Here is a 19876-nt window from a genome sequence, read left to right as displayed (position 1 = left end):
ACCTTATTATTACTCATGTACTTGATTACATTTGTATGATGAATGTAATTATTGCTCCACACAAACAAAGACTTCCTTTTGTCAGGTCCAGGTCAGTTTGGTCAGACACGATTCTGTAAAAGTTGTTATTTTATTGCGTTACATACATTTTTAAGGAGCGCTGTCGATGTAACAACTCATTTTCTGATTTTATTTTTTAGTTTCTTTAGTTTCTTTACATTTTTCTATAACAAAGAAAAGGTTTCGTCTCAGGGGAAGTCTGTTTTTCTAAGTGAGTGAAGGATGTTATGTTCCGTGTGCGATATCAGACAGAACAGTGTGAAATGGGGCTGAAAGAGAGAAGGGCATTCAGCGATGTAGCCTCACAGGAAGCTGGCATATGTGCTGTCCACTCTGCCATCCATCAGTTCCATTGTTACTACAGTCCGTCCAGTTGTTTGTTCGTACAGTTTGTGTCGTCTGCTTCTTTGTGAGAGACTTTTTCTGTCCATGGCAGGAGTTAACACAAAAAACACGCAGTTATTTTTTTATCATAAGAATTACAGTCGGCTCTAAAGAAGAGTTTATTAGGGCGACAGTTTGGCCAAGGTTTGTGTTTTCTTTTTGAAGACAGCGTTCATGTCTTCACCGGCGTCAATATCCAAGTATGTATTTTTTATTATTTAGTACCGATAATACTTTTTTCACGACATGAATTATGTTTTTGATTGCTATAAATAAATATTAAATAATAACCCAGTTAATTAAATGTCGGTTGTTTCCTCCTGCTGGTGCCTGAGTCGCAGAGAACACAGTGTTTTTGTGTTTCTGAAACGTGAGACCTAAAGACAAACAGAAGCTCTAGTTTGGTTAATCTGTAAATAAATTGGGAGCTGAAACACAGCGTTGTTGGGGGTGGAATGAGGGGCGGGGCCATGGCTCAGGGGGCGGGGCCAATGCACCTGTACGACAGGTACAATACATCACTAAGGTCAGAGCAGGTCTAAACCAGGACTAAAGCAGGACTAAAGCAGGACCAGGATCATGGACCGGCCCAGCGCTCTTTTGCAGTATCTGTCGCTCCTTCTTTTTATCACAGGTAAATTATTCTTTTTTTCTAAAAACGGCTCAAACTTTTCTGTCCAAAACAAAACTGATTTGTCTGAAAAAAAGTTTATGTTGGACAAAGTTTGAAGTTTGGAGTTTTCTTAGTAAACCGTTGGTTGAGATTTTTTGTGCGTGGCTGATTTAGTGGAAACATAATTATATGTTCAGATGTTGATTAAAGAAGAAAATAAAATATAGCCGCAAGCGGCAATGATCGGCCCTCGCCACGCCGCCGCCACGCCGCAAGAGGAGGGGGCGCTAACAATTGTATTTTTCCTTTTATTACATCTACTGCAATTGTCCTTTTATTACATCTACTGCTGAATCTGTGACGCTGTCACATCTTCTCCCCTTTGTTTTACCATCAAAAAGCTATTTTATTTTGAATTCTTGGCAAAATGTGCGGCTTTGCCGCACAGACACTGTGACTCTTTGAATAAAAATGTGGATAACCTTTGATGGTCCACCCCTGAAGATGAGTCTCACCAAATGTCACGTTGATAGGGCTGACGCCCTGGGAGGAGTTGGTGAAAGTATAAAGTGTAAACATGTTGTGGCGATTTCCCCATTGGAATAACATGGGAGGTTTCGGTCATCGCTACGGCAATGCCATAACAATTATGACATGGGTCTCATTGACTTTTTTGATGGGTATGCCAAAATTGAGTTGTGTGTCAAATTTCATATAATTTCGCAAAACTAAACATTTAACCTCCATATAAAATCTGTAGGGGGCGCTGTGTCGCCAAATTAATTTATTTCACCTCAAGTAGGTTTAGGGCAAAGAGTTTAACAACTGATTCTAATTTGACGCAATTCTGACTTTATCTGCGCAAACGGCAGAAATGTTAAATTTGGGAGATTTCGGAAATTCTAGCTAAAGTTTGCGGCTTCGCCGCACAGAGACCGTGACAGGTATCAATGTCATTTGAATAACTTTTGATGTCCCACTCCTCAGTAGCATTTTCACCAAATTTCAGCTTTTTAGAGCCAACGCCCTGGGAGGAGTTCGTAAAAGTATGACGTTTGGAAAAACTCCCAAGTCATGCTTAGCCATTTTTGAAGCAATATGGCCGACATTTGGTTGGGCGGACGGCGTTGCCGTAGTAATATTTTTTACTTCTCTTGTCACCATCTACCTCTGCGCCAAATTTCATGATTTTACGATCAGATTTTTTTGGGGTCATTTCCTATCTCCCAATGCATTTTTGGTATGGTGCAGAATGTAGAGAGGCACGATTTTTAGAGGTGTGCAAATTTTTGTGACTTTTCGTCAATGTTCACTGGGTGAAAAATAGGGGGATTGGTCCCGAGAAGAAAGAAAGAAGAATATTCCGATGCGAAAAAAATGTTTCCCATTTTTCAAATATCATAAACTATACATTTTCGGAAAGCGCTCGCGCTTTCCTACCTCATGGTGTGGGTCCCTGGTCACTGACGGGTACTTTTGTTAATTTTGAGTGGGCTCCTTCCACTTTGTGTTTTTGGCCCTCTATACAGTAATAATGTAAAATTTTTGCATTACATGCTTATATGCACGGAACATGCAAGAGATGGGGAACGTATTCGTGAGCTACTTAGGGCAAATGAGTGCTTTATAAGGGGATGTAAAGTGCTCGTTTAGTGTGCACTTTTGCACGGGCTTCGCCCGTTTACAACGGTAATGTTCCATTTTCCTACTACTAATTAGTATGCACGGGGCGTGCGTGAGTGAAGGAGTGCGTTAGTGAGTGTTTGGAAGTGGGCAAGCGCTTCACGCTCGATTTCGTGCGCACTACGTGCGCACTTTCGCAGCCGTGCTTCGCACGGCCTACGAGATTAATAGGCCTCTCGCCAGCTTGTGGCGCTCGGGCCTAATAAGGTCTGAAAAAATAAATAATACAAAAGTAAAAAGGAGAAGGCTTAGAGAACACTGAAATGTGACAGACAAGCTAAAACAATTTGAACTTAAATGTCTTATTTTGCTTCTAAAACTGTCATATAAACATGGCACTTTTTGGAGGACGAGTTGTTATAGAAACGATTAAACACGATCACGATAAACAATGATATTGAAAATGTCACGATAAACGATGATATTGAGACGACTGAAACAAAAAATAACACATCGTTCTCCATCGTTGCAAAGAAAAGTGCACGAGATGAACATCAAGCCCAAAACAATGGTTCAATGTTAATGTTTATCGAACAATGTGAGGAAAGTTACGGTCAGACTCTACACGGTCAGACTGAACACGGTCAGACTGAACACAGTCAGACTCAACACGGTCAGACTGAACACGGTCAGACTGAACACAGTCAGACTCAACACGGTCAGACTGAACACGGTCAGACTGAACACGGTCAGACTCAACACGGTCAGACTCAACACGGTCAGACTGAACACGGTCAGACTGAACACGGTCAGACTGAACACAGTCAGACTCAACACGGTCAGACTGAACACGGTCAGACTGAACACGGTCAGACTCAACACGGTCAGACTCAACACGGTCAGACTCAACACGGTCAGACTGAACACGGTCAGACTCAACACGGTCAGACTGAACACGGTCAGACTCAACACGGTCAGACTGAACACGGTCAGACTCAACACGGTCAGACTGAACACGGTCAGACTCAACACGGTCAGACTCAACACGGTCAGACTGAACACGGTCAGACTGAACACGGTCAGACTCAACACGGTCAGACTGAACACGGTCAGACTCAACACGGTCAGACTCAACACGGTCAGACTCAACACGGTCAGACTGAACACGGTCAGACTGAACACGGTCAGACTCAACAGGGTCAGACTGAACACGGTCAGACTCAACACGGTCAGACTGAACACGGTCAGACTCAACACGGTCAGACTGAACACGGTCAGACTCAACACGGTCAGACTCAACACGGTCAGACTCAACACGGTCAGACTGAACACGGTCAGACTGAACACGGTCAGACTCAACAGGGTCAGACTGAACACGGTCAGACTCAACACGGTCAGACTGAACACGGTCAGACTCAACACGGTCAGACTGAACACGGTCAGACTCAACACGGTCAGACTCAACACGGTCAGACTGAACACGGTCAGACTCAACACGGTCAGACTCAACACGGTCAGACTCAACATGGTCAGACTCAACACGGTCAGTGTCAGGCTCTGATGAGCACTCTGGATGCTGGTGTAGTTCTGTAGTTCCAGCCTCTTTATAGAAATGCTGCTTCCTCTTTTACAGCTTTGTTTGTATCATTGTCTGTCTCGTGTGATTTTTATGTAACATCGGCCACATATTCAGATAATGTACATTTAAAAATGCCCTCTGTAAACGAGTGCAAGTTTGGTTTGACCAGAGTGCGTAAGACGTTCTCTCAGAGTCCTACCTCGGGCAAACAACACAGGCTGACCAAAGGCGGTCTTGCCTCGTGCTCCTTCCTCAAATAACTCTACATTCAATCAACTCTTTGACTGGTGATGGTGGCGTGTCCTGTATATGTATTTATGTATTTGACAGGGCAGCGCGCGTATTTATGTATTGACAAGGCCACGCGGCTCGTAACAGATCAGAGCGAGGATCATTTCCCGCTGCCGTCTTCATAAAAGAAGGAGGAACGGGTCAAAGGGCATCGTTTACAACACTCAACACTCAACACTGGTTTAGTCTGAGTTTTGTCCTGGTTTAGTCTGAGCTTAGTCCTGGTTTAGTCTGAGTTTTGTCCTGGTTTAGTCTGAGTCTAGTCCTGGTTTAGTCTGAGTTTTGTCCTGGTTTAGTCTGAGTCTAGTCCTGGTTTAGTCTGAGTTTTGTCCTGGTTTAGTCTGAGTCTAGTCCTGGTTTAGTCTGAGTCTAGGCCTGGTTTAGTCTAAGTCCAGTCCTGGTTTAGTGTGAATCCAGTCCTGGTTTAGTCTGAGTCTAGTCCTGGTTTAGTCTGAATCCAGTCCTGGTTTAGTCTGAATCCAGTCCTGGTTTGGTCTGAGTCTAGTCCTGGTTTAGTCTGAGTTTAGTCCTGGTTTAGTCTGAGTCTAGTCCTGGTTTAGTCTGAGTTTTGTCCTGGTTTAGTCTGAGTCTAGTCCTGGTTTAGTCTGAGTTTTGTCCTGGTTTAGTCCGAGTCTAGTCCTGGTTTAGTCTGAGTCTAGGCCTGGTTTAGTCTAAGTCCAGTCCTGGTTTAGTGTGAATCCAGTCCTGGTTTAGTCTGAGTCTAGTCCTGGTTTAGTCTGAATCCAGTCCTGGTTTAGTCTGAATCCAGTCCTGGTTTAGTCTGAATCCAGTCCTGGTTTAGTCTGAGTTTAGTCCTGGTTTAGTCTGAGTCTAGTCCTGGTTTAGTCTGAGTTTTGTCCTGGTTTAGTCTGAGTCTAGTCCTGGTTTAGTCTGAGTTTTGTCCTGGTTTAGTCCGAGTCTAGTCCTGGTTTAGTCTGAGTCTAGGCCTGGTTTAGTCTAAGTCCAGTCCTGGTTTAGTGTGAATCCAGTCCTGGTTTAGTCTGAGTCTAGTCCTGGTTTAGTCTGAGTCTAGTCCTGGTTTAGTCTGAGTTTTGTCCTGGTTTAGTCTGAGTCTAGGCCTGGTTTAGTCTAAGTCCAGTCCTGGTTTAGTGTGAATCCAGTCCTGGTTTAGTCTGAGTCTAGTCCTGGTTTAGTCTGAGTCTAGTCCTGGTTTAGTCTGAGTTTTGTCCTGGTTTAGTCTGAGTCTAGGCCTGGTTTAGTCTAAGTCCAGTCCTGGTTTAGTGTGAATCCAGTCCTGGTTTAGTCTGAGTCTAGTCCTGGTTTAGTCTGAGTTTAGTCCTGGTTTAGTCTGAATCCAGTCCTGGTTTAGTCTGAGTCTAGTCATGGTTTAGTCTGAGTCTAGTCCTGGTTTAGTCTGAGTTTAGTCCTGGTTTAGTCTGAATCCAGTCCTGGTTTAGTCTGAGTTTAGTCCTGGTTTAGTCTGAGTCTAATCCCGAGACTTCACAGAAGAAGAAAAAACGTCACAGATGGACGAAACGTCACAGATGGAGAAGATTCAGAACAGAGTGTTTTTGAGGCTCGGGGTGAGAGGACTTTCTAATCAGGATTCATCAAACTAGTGAACGATAATCACATGAGCTCACACATCGCCCCGCCCTTCTCACACTCTTGCCCCGCCCTCCTCACACTCTTGTCCCGCCCTCCTCACACACTGGCCCGCCCTCCTCACACACTTGCCCCGCCCTCCACATCAACATGACAGCAGACATCACTCACAGTTGTAGAACGCCTCGGACATACAAATGAAGAGCTCAGAGTCAGAAACTTCTGCATAAACATTGGTCACTATGGCAATAATAATAATAAAGTCAAACCAATGCAAAAAAGTGAACCGCTGCAATTCTGAAAATACATTTATCACAGACAGACTGTTAAGTTTAGTATTTACCAGTTCAATCTCCATTGTTTTAACATTAAGCAAGCCGAAGATACTCGGACCATTGTCAGTTTATCTTTTGAACAGGGAAAGTTCCTCACAAAATCTTCACATCAGGAAAGAATCATTCGGCTGAAACCTAAAAAGGATCAAAATATCTCAAAATATGACAAATCAAGATGGTTTTGTTAAATGAAAGCCGGTGATGTGAATGACATTAGAGCCGCTTTACAGTTTTTTACGATTGAATAAACACTAAAATCTAAAGTTTAGCCCAATTATCAAAACCTTACACTCAAGAAGCAAAACTCGGCCTCAGATCTGCACCACTGTAAACACAATAAATCAGTTCACACTTTGTGCAAAACAACACACACAGTGATTTACAACACTGAAAACAGTTGTATGTATTTAGACGAAGTTTAGAAGTTTATCAAGATGTCACTTCTTTGCAATTCTAAAGCACTGACTGTCAAATGACCACACCCATGTGCCAATCTATTGAACACTGGCATTAGGTGTGCAAACACAAGATCGCTTAATTGTAGACACACCAATCAGGTTTAAGCACTATAAAAATGCAGCATGTGAGTTCACCAAACTGAACCAAAATGGAAGGAAGAGGAAGAGGAAGAGTGAGGATGAGAAGGACGAAGAAGACAAGGGGAAGAAGGAGGCAGAGGCCGTGCCAGAGGTCGAGGTAGGGGTAAAGGTAGAGGAAGAGGAAGAGGAAGACTTCAAGCAGGAGGAAGAGGGGGAGGAGTTTGGGAGGGTTCTTTTTTGTACTGGATAAAATGTAATGTTCATGAAAACTGGGATTTTTTTTCTTTTTTGCCATGTTGGCTTGAGTATATGGAAAAAAAGAAATGACGTTGTCAACAGCATTAGTCTTGTGTCCTGTGTGGTGTCTACAGTCATGCATCCAAGTGTGTGTAGTGTTCACTGTGTGTATTGTTTTGCACAAAGTGTGAGCAGACATTGTGTTTCCAGTTGTGCAAATCCGAGCGGTGTTTTGCAAATTCACTGTGTATTTCACCCATACGACTCTGTGCACTTAGAAGCAGGATTAGCCGAAAGTGTTTAAGGTTTTCCACAGCAGTGTGTAACTGGTGCAAACATGGTTAAGTCATATGCAACATGTGTGTTTCATATGGTAAAAAATATGGTTTTGATCAATTAGTGTATAGTTTTTACAAGAGTGTTTCATTTAGCAAAGGAGTTAAGGTGTTTTGATAATTGGGTTTGTGGTTGTGCTAATTGTGTGCAGGGTTTTGCTAAATAAAACAAAACAATCAAAATTGTGTTTATTCAATTATAAAAAACTGTAAACAAATTTGTATTATTATTTGTATTTAATTGGAAATTATGATTACATTTATGGAATAATGCTAACATACATTTTGACCCGACAATCATTTTTAATTTTATCTATAGACTCTGTGTAATCCCTTATTTGTCCAGGAGTGTTCCATCATAGAAAAAGGTTCAGTTGTTTCACGGTTTTTGAAAAACAATATGTTTAGACTCTCCTCCAAGAGTCATTCTCAATCTGAGGATTGGTTCTGAGATGTGGGATATTTATCCCATTTTTACCAGATCTTCTGTCTTTTCAAGTATCATCCCTTTTTCTGCTTTCTGGCCTGAAAGACAAAGTGACTTAGATATTATCTTTATGTTCTTTTGCCTGTGTGTTTTCTGGCTTTCGGAGTGAGAGAGAATGTGGACGAGCAAATGAGAACAATCACAAATCTTAGCATTTGTCTTTCAACAAAGGATTAATAACAAAAATAAGTCCAACCTGAAACACGCGGTCGAAACATTTCAGAGAAACAAGGCGAGGAATCAGAGGAAAAAGGCTTTGGTGAACAGTTTCAGTCGGATTCTGAACGTCTTAGTGTTCAGTGTTGGGGAGTAACTGAACACTTGTTATGAAATACTTTGTGTATTCTGGTGCAGTTTCTCTTGCCGTTCAGATACAGTTCCTTTCGATGGAAAACACACAATTTAGGCCTCAAACTTCACAGAACTAATATATATAATATAATATAGTATAATTTGTTTTTATTTGTACATATTTATTTATTTGACCATTTTTAACTCGCGCTTGTTTTGAACTCTGTGCAGAGACTTTGTGTTATAAAATGTAAATAAAGTTGGATTTGATTTTTTATTTTATTATTATATATTTTTGGGGGAAATGGAGAGAACTCACCAGACACAGGGTGAAATCACTTCGAGGGAGGTTAGTCTGGCACACGAGAGCACATAAAACCATGACACAAGTGTTTTTGTCTGGTAAAAAGAAGCATTCGTTTCCCTCGAATCTTGCTTTCTTGTCTCACGGTCTGATCTAGATTGTGTTTGATTTGTGCAAAGCTCCACCCACTGATGCAGAAAGTTAGAACAATGGTAAAACTGTGACAATTTCAGATTCTGTGTTTTCCAGCTCTTTTTCTCTTTTTATCAGAAATAAAAAGGTCCCATGCTGCCCGGGATTCAAACCCATGACCATGATCTGTGTCGTGTTCTTTGTGTGTTCATCTCTGACCTGAGTGTGTTTGTGTTTCAGGAGCCAGGGCCCAGGCCGACGGTGAGTCTAACTCTCATATATTTATATTTGTACACTTTACATTCGACTGAACATCCAGCTTCAGCTTCAGCGTGATACAGAACTCTGATTCTGTGCAGGATTTGAATGTGTCGTGAGGCAGACCTTTCCCTCAGAGTTGTTTCTGTGAATCCATTTTCCTAAACTCGCACAGCTGCAGCATTTGAATAGAACAATATATACTCTTTCTTTTGTTCAGATACAATTACTTTACTAAAACTAAAGCACTCTGTCTTTATCACGAGTGTACAAGTACACCTGTACTTGTACACCTGTACTTGTACAGCTGTACATGTATCTTTACCTCTATATGTATGTACCTTTACCTTTACCTTCAAAGGCCTGTTTCAGTCTTTGTGTATTTCAATTTGAACTTAAACAGAATCCTATTATTAAAACATATAATTTGGAAATTTAACTGCGATTATTGTCAGAAAAATCACAGATATTTTCCCCAAATGTTGCAGCTTTAAAGTCAAAATAGTGACTTGAGTCAAAACCTCTAGAGCTTGAAACAGAAGAAGATACAAAATACATTTGAATGCAGACCTGGTCCAGACCTGGTTTAGTCCTGGTTTAGACCGGTCCAGACCTGGTTTAGTCCTGGTTTAGTCCTGGTTTAGTCCTAGTTTAGACCTGGTTTATACCTGGTTTAGACCTGGTTTAGTCCTGGTTTAGTCCTGGTTTAGACCTGGTTTAGACCTGGTCCAGACCTGGTTTAGACCTGGTTTAGTCCTGGTTTAGACCTGGTCCAGACCTGGTTTAGATCTGGTTTAGACCTGGTCCAGACCTGGTCCAGCCTGGTTTAGACCTGGTTTAGACCTGGTTTAGACCTGGGTTTCTCTGTTTCAGTTTGTGGTTCTGCTCCTTTGAACTCCAAGTCGAAGATTGTGGGTGGAGAAGATGCAACTCCTGGGGCGTGGCCATGGCAGGTCTCACTGCACAGGTATGTTCTAGTCCTGCTTTAGTCCTGCTTTAGTCCTGCTTTAGTCCTGCTCTTTAGTCCCGCTTTAGTCCCGCTTTAGTCCCGCTTTAGTCCCGCTTTGGTCCCGCTTTGGTCCAGCTTTGGTCCAGCTTTGGTCCAGCTTTAGTCCCGCTTTGGTCCAGCTTTAGTCCCGCTTTAGTCCCGCTTTAGCCCTGCTTTAGTCCCGCTTTAGTCCCGCTTTAGTCCCGCTTTAGTCCCGCTTTAGTCCCGCTTTAGTCCCGCTTTAGTCCAGCTTTAGTCCAGCTTTAGTCCAGCTTTAGTCCAGCTTTAGTCCCGCTTTAGTCCCGCTTTAGTCCCGCTTTAGTCCCGCTTTAGTCCCGCTTTAGTCCCGCTTTAGCCCTGCTTTAGTCCCGCTTTAGTCCTGCTTTAGTCCCGCTTTAGTCCAGCTTCAGACCCGCTTTAGTCCCGCTTTAGTCCCGCTTTAGTCCAGCTTCAGACCCGCTTTAGTCCCGCTTTAGTCCCGCTTTAGTCCCGCTTTAGACCCGCTTTAATCCCGCTTTAGTCCGGCTTTAGTCCGGGTTTAGTCCAGGTTTAGTCTGGGTTCAATCCGGGTTTGGACCTGTTTTAGTCCTGCTTTAGTCTGGCTTTAGTCCGGGTTTAGTCCGGGTTCAATCCGGGTTTGGACCTGCTTTAGCCCTGGTTGAGAGTGCGTTCCCATGGGAGCGGTCAGAGGGGTCCGAATGCGATCACGAGAGGTTCCAGGGCGCGCTGGCTCACGTTCAGCTTTAACTTTAGCACAAGATGATTGGATGAGAGAAAACCTCCGGCTAAAGAAGATTCAAAAAGCGGAAAGAAACACAAAAGAATTATTCATCACCAAACTCTGACTTGATCTTGTGCTAAAGCGCTGTATTTCCACTGATGCTAACTTATATGTTGAGCCTTAGCAACACAAAGCTAGCAAAGCGCATTAGCAACAGCCGTTTCCTGTTTATCGACGCACGGCACTCGCTTTGTCAAGAGCCATGATATGATATTTCCAGGTCATAATGTGTCTGACATGATCCAAAGTCAAAGCATGACATAAAGAGAGGTTCAAACTCAGAGGCTTTGCAGAGAAGACAAAGAAATTAGGCAAAAGATGAGGATAAGATCATTCAATAGTTAATCACAATTATTTTAGTCTTGAAAATTGTGATACAAAACTTTCTCAGTATCCTCCCATGTTTACTGAGGCAGTTTTAATTCTCCTGGCTCCTTTTTTTAAAAAAATAATTATTTTTGTTGTTATTATTTATTACATTATAAGTGTATAAAAGGGGGTTTCGTTGTTGAGGTTTACTCTGGTGTTGATAAGAGATGAAAATGAAATCTGAACGATCTCTAAATGTCTTCTCAGTTCAGCTCACTTCTGTGGAGGTTCTCTCATAAACGACCAGTGGGTCCTGACGGCCGCTCACTGCTTCCCCAGGTCAGTCTTGCTTTCTCACATTACTGTTGGCTCAGTTTGGGCCAGAGAACTACACCCCAACTACATTTGTCACAAAAGTCACTTTTTCAATAAATTGTACTTCTTGGAGTAACTTTCAGGCGCTTTTCCTCCTACTTGAGTAATATTTGTATTGCAGTTTCTGACTTGAGTAGAAGTGTTCTTTCTCTTCTCACTTTGGTTCTTTCTCTTCTCACTTTGGTGACAAAAACTTCAAATACGTCCAGACAGTTACTCCAAAACTTACTCTGTTAGTTAAACAGATAAAATCCAAGACCAAGAACAGACATTTAATCTTGAAATGCAATTTAAAGTAAAACAGATTAGAGAACATAGTGAATAGGTGTATGTATCAGTGGCGGCTGGTGGTGCAAATTATAGGGGGGGCTATTTGACATGACCGTGTTTTTTTTTTTTTTAAATGTCCAAAATTTAATATTTAACGTTGACTGTATGGATACATAAACACACTTTATTTCCACTTTTGTTAATGATAATACAATGACTTAGCGGCAGATTCCATTTGTGAGAAAATACATTTGACATAAAATTACATTTTACACTTTATAAAATGAAAAGAGCAAATCAAAAATCTCTGTGATACTGTCACTTATAATGCAGGGTAGCAATTATTACATTACGAGGAAATAAAAACACAAACAATAGTTGGTGTTTCATAAAATAGCTTCCAAGTGGCATTAGTAACCCTGAACTACATGTGTAACATTTACATTTTTATATTTAATCATCACAGACATTATTGCTGTTGGAAAGTTGTCATTTATGGCTTTCTTTCATGGGTTTTCTAATAACAAAAGCATATTTTTTATCAATAGAAGTTAAGCGATACTTAATGCTTAGCGTTAGCCTTATGCAAGTAATAAACTAAAAAAAACCTGCGTGTTTGTTGTCATGGTAACGGAGCACGGCGTTTGATAGATCGCATGTCTCGGCTCGGATTGATACGAAATCAGCCGCTGTCATTTCAACACAAATAAAGCAGCAAACCGTTGAGCAGCTCAGTCGTTTTGGACGTACCTTTTGTAACAGACTCTGTAGATGCAGTTTTAAGACGGAAACACGGCGTGTGGCACTTCCGCGTACGGCGCGCGCACATGCCTGTCTCCAGCGTAAAAAGTGTAGCTCTGTGGCGTTACTTCTACGTTCAAAAGGGCGCTTTCTGGAGCGCCCCAAAGTCGCTATTTTCCTATGGCAAAACCTATAGTGACGTAGTCACTTTTGATTGTGATTTGATTGGCTAAAAATCCCCATTGCTTTTCTATGAGGCTCTGGGGCGCGTAGAAAAGTGACGCAGGCTGCGCCAGGCAGCAGACCACGCAGCACGCAAACAAAGTACTCATCTATATCTATTTATAAATATATATATGGATATATATTATTATTTTACACATTAACACTAATAAGAATATATAAGATATTTCTGAATAAATTATATTGTTTTTAGTATCATATTTCCTCGTGGCGTGGATAAATCATTGGTCCTGCCACGTATCAATCATAAAACGCACCTATCGCTCACCTGCAGCCGCGTGCGGTTCGTCCCCACGTTTCCGCATGCCTAAGCGCATGGATCTATCATAATATAGTTCCCTCAGTGTACGGGGCAAAATGAAGACGGAGAAAGACAGTTCGAGCTGACGCAGAAGTGGACAGAAATCTACGGGGGGCGAGCGATGCGATGCGCTCCGTTGCGCTAATAAACAAACGCACGTGTGTGTTGTATCAGTCCACACGGGGGAGTGCGCATGCGCACTTCCGCCTGCGTTCTCAAATCGCCGAAAAATTTTCCATACCGCCTTTAATGGACCAGCCACTGCTGGTATGTGTGCTAACGCTAACACCTTCAGCTACATGAGGCACAGACAGAACTGTGGTAAGTGTCTGGTATGTTAACGTAACATATGAACAGTTATTCAGATAACTATAGCATAAAGAACATGCTAACAAGTTTACCAAAGCATCAGTTTTACCCCAAATGACTCAATCCGTTGAATTCTTCTTCCTCTGTGTCACTTCTAAACAACTCCACAAACTCCAGAGGAAGAGGAAGTGCAGATTCTTCTTCTGCGTCGCTTAGAGCCTAGAGCGCCCTCTTGTGGTTGTCAGTGTGAAAATAACGAATAATATCACATATAAGTCGCACCCAGGCCAAAACTATGAAAAAAGGTGCAACTTATAGTCCTAAAAATACGGTAATTAAGTTGATTTTTATGCACTCGCCACATTCACACCTATTTCACGGCTGACGTGAGAGATTTTTTGTGTTTTCGTGGTCAAAAGCCAGGACAACTAGGAGATCATAGGTACAAAACTGAGACAAATCAGTGGTTTTGGATGGATCTGCTGGGACATGTGTGACCGATATGTTCCTGCGTTGTGTAATTATGGATGTGGTGTGTAGATTAGCCTCGGGAAACTGTTGATCTTTTGGAAACACCCTCCATTTATTCTGGTTAAAAGAAAAACACAACAAAAGTGAACATGTGCCACTGCGCAAATCCAGCCCAAACTACAAAAGGAGATAACAACAATTAAATCAATATATAACACATAAAACATGAAGGACGACACGAGGGATGACTGACCTCTTCCCCACACGGAGATATCAAAAGGGAAGAGGAAGTCACGACCCTCAAATCTATACCAGTGCGCCAAGGGGAACACACGAAGAAGAAGTAGGGACTGGAGGACCAAGACAGCACAATATTTAAAAAAAAATAAAAATATTTTGTGTGATTATACTACAATAATATATGGACTGGTTACACATGGGACACGGGGCTCAAAACTGGGACTGTCCCGGGTCACCCTGCGTTTACGTGCAGTCAAAAACTCTTTCATAATGGGAATATTTGCAATAACCCGGTGACGCATGTGAACACCAATAACCTGAATCACTCCTTGTTGTGGATGGTGGAAATTCCGGTTTTGAGTCGTTGTCATTTGGCGTTCACGACCTGTTGCTTGTTGCTGTTGGTTTTGACGCTTTGTTTTTGAAGCCGCGCCCAAAAGAGTCACGCTCCTGAGAAGAAACGTCATGATTTTCCCCGTTATTGAGCGATTGTTCATGTTCTTATTGTTTGTATTCACCATTTCCGAGAGGCCAAGACCAAACAGCAGCGACAGCCTCAATAAAAGTAAAGTAACTTGACTAGAATAAACAGCCAGATAAAAAAAAAAAACTTTAGATTTATAAATACTTTTTTCATTTTTGCTTTACGATTTCACGATTACAATTTAGATTTGTCACATAACATTTTTAAAAACACAGTTATTAAGAAACTAGTTCAGGGAAAGGAACATTTTACAATCTCAGTTTTTGCTCTGAGAAGAACAAAAAAATAAAAATCATAACCGTTGCTTTACAGTCATCGTGGTTGAGTTCCTAAAGCGGATCACAAACTATTGCAACAGCATAGGAATGAAAGAAAATAAGCATTTTTACTGTCATCATTATGTGTGGTTATATCGTGGGGAAGACCGGGGGAAGTTGAGCCACTTTTGTATGTTTTTTGTTGAAACGATGTAAAGTTCAGAAAAAACAACAACAAAACAAAACAAAACATTCTACTCACATTTTAGGATGTTTTCTTACCGTTTGCATGAATAAAACTGTTCTCATAGACTCATTTTCTTATGGTTAAAGAAATAGGATCCACCCCCATTTATAACACCTGATTTTAAATCATACTTTATGTTTTACTATGATTATTCCTGGTTTCACGTTGGACCATTTCACTGAGGAACAGTCTGAGTCTGATTGGACTATGGAAAAAAGAAAAAATCTGATTATTTTTTCAATCACATTTATTTATTTGAACTCTTTTCTGCTGCTGTTAAAGTAAGATGTTTTATTTCTTTCATGGTTTGCTGCTTCCTCATTCATTTACTCAGAATCCTGGAAAAAACAATTTAGTTTTACATTTTTTGTAGGTTTTTTACCTTTTGTTTCTTTTTTCCTGTTGATTGATTTATAGTTTTTGTTTTGCTGTTCACTCTTTCTGCTGACTTTTTATTTTTTTCTAATTAGTTAGTTTTCTAACTAATGAAAATAACTATCATAATAATATTTAATAATTATCATAATATTATAACATATTATAATTCAGCACCAGTACCTTGGTCTTGGTCTTGTTTCTGACTTTGACTCTGGTCTCTCCTCAGCACCAGTACATCGGGCTTGGTAGTGTACTTGGGCCGTGACACGCAGTTTCAGTCGAACCCAAACGAGGAGTCGCGCTTGGTGTCTGAGATCATAAACCACCCGGGGTACGACAAAGATACCAATGACAACGACATCAGTCTCCTCAAACTGTCCAGGGCCGTGACCTTCACCAACTACATCCGACCCGTTTGCCTCGCCGCCTCCGGCAATGAGCCCAGCGCCGGGACCAACGTGTGGGTCAGCGGTTGGGGAACCATCAACTCTGGGGGTGAGTCAAAACCAAATTTCTCCTCAAATAAACTCTGGTGAACAGAATCTGACTGGTCAAATTCAGCGCTAAGATTTTCTGAAACAAGCCAGACAATTCTGAGTCAAGAAATAAACTACGGCTAAGCTCAACTCGCTTTTTGAAATGGAGGCCTTGTTTAGCCCTGGTTTGGACCGGGTTTAGCCCTGGTTTAGCCCTGGTTTGTACCTGGTTTAGACCTGGTTTAGCCCTGGTTTAGACCTGGTTTAGCCCTGGTTTAGCCCTGGTTTCGACCTGGTTTCAACCTGGTTTAGCCCTGGTTTAGAAATGGTTAGACCTGGTTTAGACTTGGTTTAGCCCTGGTTTGGACCTGTAATAAGACCTGGATAAGATGCCCCCCTCTGTCAGAGCACCAGTTTGATCGGTGGCCACTCTTAGTACTGCACTTCCGGACCCAGATCGAATTCTCCCACATTTTTTTTAAACTGCCCATGTTCGGCCAGCAGAGATCTACAGCTTTCACTCATGTTGGATTTTGATGGGGTTCCTGTATTTTCAAAACAAAACATTTTGAAATTTTCTAAATTGTCGAAGCGTCAATGATTTGTTCAGAAAGTGTGGTTTGCACCTTGTTTACACCTGGTTTACACCTTGTTTAGCATCAAAAAGTGGTGGCATAGTGTGTGCTGCCCAGTGGTTGAGTGGTTAAGGCACAGCACACATATGCCAGGCTCCAAGTGTAGCCGGCCGCAGTGTTTCCTGCATGTCCTCCCTTCTCACTCATCCCCCATGTCAAACTCAACTTTCCCGTCTTTCGGGCCAAAACATTCTTAACAAAAAAAAAAAGTGGTGGTATAATACAAATTCGTGATGTTAGTGTTGTCAAGACAGCACAGTATGATTTTCTTTTTGCGTTTAACTTTCAAAAACAGTGATACTCCCATCGAGGTTTTAAAGTGGTGAAAAAGTGTTGCTTGTGTGTTTAGTGCCCCTGCCGTTCCCTCAGCGCCTGCAGGAGGTCAGTGTCCCGATCGTGTCCCAGTCTCAGTGTGACGCCAACTACAACAGCATGGACATCACCAGTAACATGCTGTGTGCAGGACAACAGGGCAAGGACTCCTGCCAGGTGAGAACTCTGCACCTGTCACACCCGCACCTGTCACACCAGTAACATGCTGTGTGCAGGACAACAGGGCAAGAACTCCTGCCAGGTGAGAACTCTGCACCTGTCACACCTGTCACGCGGGCACATCTTTACCTGTCACACCGGCACCTGTGCACCTGTCACACTTGCACCTGTCACTTGTGCACCTGTCACACCTGTCATCGGTGCACCTCTCACACCTGTCACACCTGCACCTGTCACACCTGGCACACCTGCACCTCTCACACCTGTCATATCTGCACCTGTCTCCTGTGCACCTGTCACACCTGTCTCCTGTGCACCTGTCACACCTGCACCTGTAAAGTGTCTCTGAAGCGTCTCCGTGTGTCCTCAGGGTGACTCTGGCGGGCCTCTGGTGCTGAAGATAAACTCGTCGTGGGTGCAGGCGGGCGTGGTGAGCTTCGGGATTGGCTGCGCGGATAGGAATTTCCCCGGAGTCTACGCCCGAGTGTCACAGTACCAGACATGGATCAGCGGACACACCAGCCCCAACTCGCCCGGCTTCCTCGACTCCCAGGGGAACGTGTCCAGCGGCGCATCTCACCTGTCACTGCGCCTATCACTGCACCTGTCACTGCTCCTGTCACTGCTGCTCTTCTACCTGCACCTGCCATGAGACGCACCTGCTCCCAGTCCCCATAAAGATCTTCACACAATCTCTGGACTGAACCATGATTCTTACTTTTATTATTTTGAAGTTTTTAAATTGGCCCTGATCCTCTTCCATGAAATACTAACTTTGTTCTTGTTTTGCAAAAATGTTTTTACGAGTCTTACAGAGTGTAGAACTATTTTACTAAATACTTTTACTGTAGTAATATAAGTAACGCATGTATTGCACACTAATAATTGAAGTAACACTGGTATTTGAAGGAAGTTTTCTCTGATGATGCACTAGTTCCATTTGGATTGTGGTTTTTCTGTTCTTGATCTTTATTTGAATGATTTAAATTCTAATGTTATAATGAATAATATATATTTTGTTGCACTGAGCATTCAAACGTTATGAATATAATTATTGATGTTGAAGAAAACATGATGAAAATGTGGACAAACTTCACTGTCTGTAAAACAAATAAATAAAAACATGACGTGTCATGGTCTAACTTTCATTACGTGAAGAGGAATTTAGGCCTTTTAAGAAGATTAATATAAGTCCATGTAAAAATATGGTACTCTCACCCACATGAACGGTTGACCTTTGACCTCAGGCACAGGGGTCTCAGTGGGACCCTTTGCATTTTACCAAAATATAACAGTTTATATTTGTCTTTAAACACATCAAATGTGTATCAAACTTACACTTGAAATGAAATAATATGTGATGTTACTGTGACGTGTTGCTCAGCTGAGGCCTGTTCTCCTGTTGGAGCGCCACCTGCAGTCCGACTGTGACGAGGCAGCAAGAGGCCTACTAACTAACTAAATGTAATCCGATGTCCAGATTTCACACATTTAGGGCTCAGTCTACTCAATCTAAACTCTTTAAAAGCCACTCGGACAAGGTGAGGGTCATTCATTTCTAATCTCATTAGATTAAAAAATCTTTTGTTATTTACGGCCTAATTGAATCACAACGATAAAGTCCAAATGCTGCATTTTAGGCTTGTTGCAGTTCACCACTCTGTTTCTTCCTCTGCTGTAATGAAGTCCTTTACATTTAAATGAACTTAAATACAAAACAGATACACTTAAAAGTACAGAGAACGCAAAGTGGAGTGTTTTTGTAAACAGATTAGTTCAGTTTGTGCTGTTATTTTAACATTATTGATTACATTTACTGCATGTTAGCATTAGCTTAGAACACTTACTTTTATAAACACATAGATGTCTCCAGGTGAAGTATTTACATGGGACATAAAGGTCTGAACATGCTGCTGTCATTATCACTCTGGAAGTCACTCACCACTTTGTGTTCTTTAATTATTGATTTATTTTAGAGAGTAAATTCCCCATAAGAATGAAGCAGGAAGAGGAACTTGGCAGTTTTAACCAGAACAAGTCGATCGGTTTCGTGAAAAGGGCCTTTCGGCCTGATTGTGTTCCCTTTACAAACATAGTGTCTAAACCAGATTTGGACTATTTTATTTTATTATGTACATATCAAGCCGTTTTGTATTCATTGTTCATTGTTTTGTTGTTTGTGTTGCATCAAATCACCAGGACAAGTTCCTATGTTTGTGAATTTTCTTCATTGATTCATTCATCTGATTCTGATTCTGATTCTGATTCTGATTCTGATTCTGATTCTGAGAGACTTATCCATGCGTTTGTCTCCAGTAGATTAGACTACTGCTCACTGGCCTCTCCAGAGGAGCTGTAAAACAGCTGCAGAACATCCAGAACGCTGCTGCTCGGGTCCTGACTAGAACCAGGAAGTACCATCACATTAGTTCTAAAACACAAGTTAGACAGACCTAAATCAAAAAAGTTCAAGGAAGTTGCCAAGCAAACGGCACTCGTTCCAGGCAAAGTTTATGCAGAATTTACACATGATCACAAACAGCTTTTTGACCCTCTAAACATTCATTCAACAAAATAAAGTTGCCCTGATATATTTATATTTGTCAAATAAAAATAATGATGACATTAGATGAGTTTTTGCCCAGTGTTTGCTGGGTAATTTGAGTTGTGTTTTTGTTGTGCTTGGTCAGTCCGTCCACATACGTTGGGCTTGACATGAAGGGCCATTGTGGAGTAAATGCTTCTGAAGATCCTGGTTTCGTTAATAATACATCTCCAAAACACGGACGCACCGTGACGTCAAACCGGAGCTGAATGTGGTGCGCTCTGATTGGCCCTGAATCCG

At 41.8% G+C, this 19876-nt stretch overlaps 1 pseudogene; it reads left to right on the top strand.

Annotated features, from left to right (window-relative positions):
* The first annotated feature begins 992 nt into the window (after positions 1–992).
* LOC140358145 (chymotrypsinogen A-like) lies at positions 993–18163 on the top strand (annotated as a pseudogene).
* The last annotated feature ends 1713 nt before the right edge of the window (positions 18164–19876 follow it).

This window comes from Eucyclogobius newberryi, unplaced genomic scaffold (assembly GCF_026437365.1).
Source record: "Eucyclogobius newberryi isolate DKJ021-1_F unplaced genomic scaffold, fEucNew1.0.hap1 SCAF_13, whole genome shotgun sequence".
NCBI lineage: Eukaryota > Metazoa > Chordata > Actinopteri > Gobiiformes > Gobiidae > Eucyclogobius > Eucyclogobius newberryi.
This window is presented reverse-complemented; position numbering and strand designations above follow the sequence as displayed.